General features: G+C 29.9%; 1 pseudogene; it reads right to left on the bottom strand.

Annotated features, from left to right (window-relative positions):
* Positions 1-345: 345 nt before the first annotated feature.
* On the bottom strand, positions 346-1,242 carry LOC114739766 (uncharacterized; annotated as a pseudogene).
* Between the last annotated feature and the right edge of the window lie 3,112 nt (positions 1,243-4,354).

The raw sequence follows: 4,354 nt of genomic DNA on the forward strand, positions 1-4,354 counted from the left end.
TAGTTGCAGTCAGCGACATACCTAAGCTCATAATCACCTTAAACCTGCTTATTAGTACCACCAAACATTCATGTCTTTAGAAGAACTCATCTACTGCTTCAAATTCTATGAGCCAATCATGCCCCCTATTTGCTTTAGCATCTATGGCCGAGGGACTTTCTCATCTGCTGGGCATGCATGCGCAGATTTCACAAGATTAAGCATTCAAACTACAACATATAATACCCACTATTCATTTCCAGAGATATATGTTCTAATCTAAATACTAAATACTAGTTGGAAATAAAAGTACTCGTGTAAACTATCTCGGATTCAACCTACTTCTATCTAATGAATATATGAATCTTTAAACCTAGTAAAGATCTTCAACATATAATGCAAAGTAGGGTATGCATCTGTTGGAAGTTAGACGTGATATAATTCCAGGAACTTCATCAAGAGAATATGCAAGCCAAAGAAAAAGGATACGCACACACGCTATGAAGTACAAAATAAATTGTAGATGAAGGTCACAAATGTATCAACGATTAATCTCTTCCAGACACTCCAAATTGGAAGTTGCACTTGTAGTGTCACGGCTAGTTAAATTAGTACACCCGGTCGACTCCAAAACCCTGAGCTTCTTACACTCCTAACACAACACATCAAAGCCTTTAGCTAATAATTTGGAAAACCTAATCTCAAGGCACTCCAGACGTGGCACAGAATTTGCAACAGCTGCAGCCTCAGAAAAATTAGAAGCCAATTTCAAGTACGCAGAACAATTGAACGCAAAAAAAAAAAGAAACCAAATTCAAGTAGGCAAAAGAAAACCAATTTAGATTTTGTGATTTAACCAATTTTGCTTCTTGTTTTCTTTTTCAGTGAAACAAATTTTGCTTCTTCGATTTTAACTTTCACAACCCAAATGAAATGAACGGGCGTTGAAATTTACAATCAAGATTTTACCTTCCAGCGACCAGAGCAGGCGACCGATCAGTGCAATTTCCAAGGAGAAATCCAGCCGTTGAATGATCGAAGCATGGAATTGATCTTCGTCTTGAACTCACGGTCCACCGCGAGCCAACTAACAGAGGAATCGAAGCGCATCTCAAGGTTGAAGACGGAGTGCAACGAGGGGTCCTTGAGGGGGTGAAGCGAGGACTTGCAGTCGACTCGGAGTGCTGACCTAGCGTCTCCTTGCTCATCCTCCATCGGCAAGGTATGGGGCTTTTGCAAATCGCTTCTGGCTGCCGTAACCATTTTCCGTCTCCCAAACACGTTGCAAGTTGGAGAGAGAGCATGTGCCAGGTAGGATTAGGGGGTGTTTGGCAAAACCAAAACCTAGGTTTCAGAATTACTTTTCCGCAAAACGAGATAATCTCCTCCACATATTTACTTCGTAATCCGTAAAAGCACTTCTGAAATCATGATTTGGTTTCTATCCAAACACCCCCTAAATGGATCTGCAATGGAGCCTTTTGATTGGTCAGTGTTCAAGTGACTTGTTACTCTGGGAGTAACTGGTGTTTATTGTCTCTGAGCGCCAGCCGCAATAATCCATGAACATAACATACAATTAACTAATTTAAATTAAGGAGATTAAAAAAGTTTTACTTGATCATAGTGATAGTATACTGTCTCCATTTCATATAAAAACTAGTTCACTGATTTAAATAGATTAAAAAAATCTGTTAAGTTAGTTATTAGTGGTAAACTAGAAATTTCTCCCCTGCCATACAAGGACTAGAATATTTGATTAGATTTTAAATTCTATTCAATATTCATTTCTTACAGGAGTATGTTCTTTTATTTATTCAAATGAGATTTGAAGTAGATATGAGAAATTTTGGGAAAACATGTGAAAATTTAAAATTATTTATTTATTCATCCATTTAGGCCCACAATTAACATAGTAGTACTATTTAATTATGATACTTTCTATTTAATTCAATATATTCAAATTTCAATTAAGATATTATTTGAATTCAAAATTAATTATTAGTTTCTTCATTTGAACCTCCAATGAAATTCTATTTGATAATGATTTTTCTCATTTAATTCAATATACCTAAATTCTAATCAGAGTATTATTCAAATCTCATTAATTAAATATGTTCACGTCGCATATTATTATACCCCACCCGCTTTTTTAAATGAATCGAGTATTGCAAGTTTTCAAGAATATAATTGATAATTGATAGGTATTGTCTTCTCTAGAATACTCTTGATAACTATGTGTATTAATTAGAATTACCATTTGATGAAACCTTTAACATGTGTAACTACTACAAAAAATTACTTTGGAAAAGATAGATAAATATCAAAAACAAAGAAGATTGGGGTCTTATATTTATGACCAAATTAAAAGTTAAACTAGCTCTTATATTAAGAACCGGTGGTATGTTACATGATTTGTTTAAAATATTTTTGTGTATGAGTCTATCATTAGATTATATTACCTCTATTCCTTAATATAAGAGCTAGTTTGATTTTTAATTTGGTTAGAAATATAAGACCTCAATCTATTTTATCCCTCATATTTATCTATTTTTTTCAAAATAATCCTTTTAGTAGTTGCAAATGTTAAAAGTTACGTAAAATAGTAGTTCTAGCTAATACATATGATTAGCAAGGGTATTTTAGAGAAGACAATACTTATTTATTATTAATAACTAATTTAATTATTTTCCTTAATTTACTCAAATTAGTCAACTAGTTCTTATATTAAGGACTTGAGGTAATATATCGATTTATAAATTGGACAAATTAGCTAAGAGAAAAACGATGAATATAAATATTTTAAAATAATTTAGTAACTTCTTTAATCTCTTCAAATTAATTAACTAGATCTTATATACTGGAAGTAATATTATATATATACGAGTAATATGTATCAATTATTAACCAAAAATCATGATTATTTAATCTTGATGAATAATATAAGACGCTGACTAAACTTTGTTTTATTGAACAATAATATAAATGTACTTAAAATTTATAGAGATAAATATGATTGATAGATGGTTGGCTCTTTATGGTGCTCCCCAGCCAGCACAAAACCCTGGCGGCAGCGAAAAGGTGTAAGGAAATTATAGTTATTTGTTAATTGAAAAAATCACGTATTGCAATTGAAATTTTTTTAAATAAATCAATTAATTATATTTATATTCTATCAATCTATCTATTATCAATTATATTGTCATTAGATTTTGGTGTTTTTAATAAAATTAAATCAATTAATATTAAATTTTAAAGAAATCATTTCAAATTCTAATTACTATTAAACTACGGAATTCAGTTTTTTGTTATAGAATATTTGTTCTAAATATTTTTATATGAGATCAGTATAATATTTATTTTTTGTTTCTGTGGTTTAATTATTTCTTTTTCTTTTACCAGCAAGTTTAATTATTTCAAACTGCTGAAACGTCAAGTATCTCATGTTTTTTTAAATATTATTGACGTTGACCAGATCAAGAAACAAATTCCATTGTTTTTTATTCCCATGATTGTATAATTATAGTGTATATATTTAATTTCTACGCAACTATTGGATCACTAACCAGATAACAAATAAATTTCAATGCTTTGGGTTTTTCCAAATTCTATTATCGGGCCAAATTTTGAGTAAATTCAATATTTTTTATTTATTTTCATAACCCATATGTCCATCTACTTTTTATAATATAAAGGTTTAAACTTACAACTTCATGTTAAAAAATAAAAAAACTCACACGTTCATTAAATTATTTGCAAAGAGCTTGAACCTACAACCTACAACCTCACATCCAAAAAAACCTTAAAAAAAAATACATTTGACATTATTAGATTGTAAATCCAGTACATAAATAAATTCAACAATAACTGTAGGTAAGAACTAATTGTTGTTGGGTTAGTAGTCTCTGTTATGTTGTTATAATATGCTTCTGTTTTTAGACTTTAAACCCCTAATTTAGTCCTGATTCAGAAGTAATTGGTTGTTTTATATGTATTGTTTTATCTTTTTATTAGTTAAACAAATTAGCTTTTTATCAAAGAAAAATAAGAACTAATAAACAGGGAGGAGTTCAAAATGCCTTGTAAGTAACTATCATTATAATTACACAAAATCAACTCAAGAGATAGGATCTATCAATCATATAAGGTGAGCCCTTATCCTTGGACGCGTCTAGTGTTTGGACATTTTCCTATTAAATTATTTCTTGCAATTTTATGCTTTGTATAACTGCTTATTTTCTTTATTTTATTAAATTTGCATTTTCCTTGAATGCATTCTATAATTTTATCTTATTTTATATATATAAGTTAAGTAATTAATTTGTAAATATTAAAATTATTAGTAAGTTAATTATTTATAAAATATGTGTCAGCT

Source organism: Neltuma alba, unplaced genomic scaffold (genome assembly GCF_004799145.2).
Source record: "Neltuma alba isolate B1F8T4 unplaced genomic scaffold, ASM479914v2 tig00002907_pilon, whole genome shotgun sequence".
NCBI classification, from domain to species: domain Eukaryota; kingdom Viridiplantae; phylum Streptophyta; class Magnoliopsida; order Fabales; family Fabaceae; genus Neltuma; species Neltuma alba.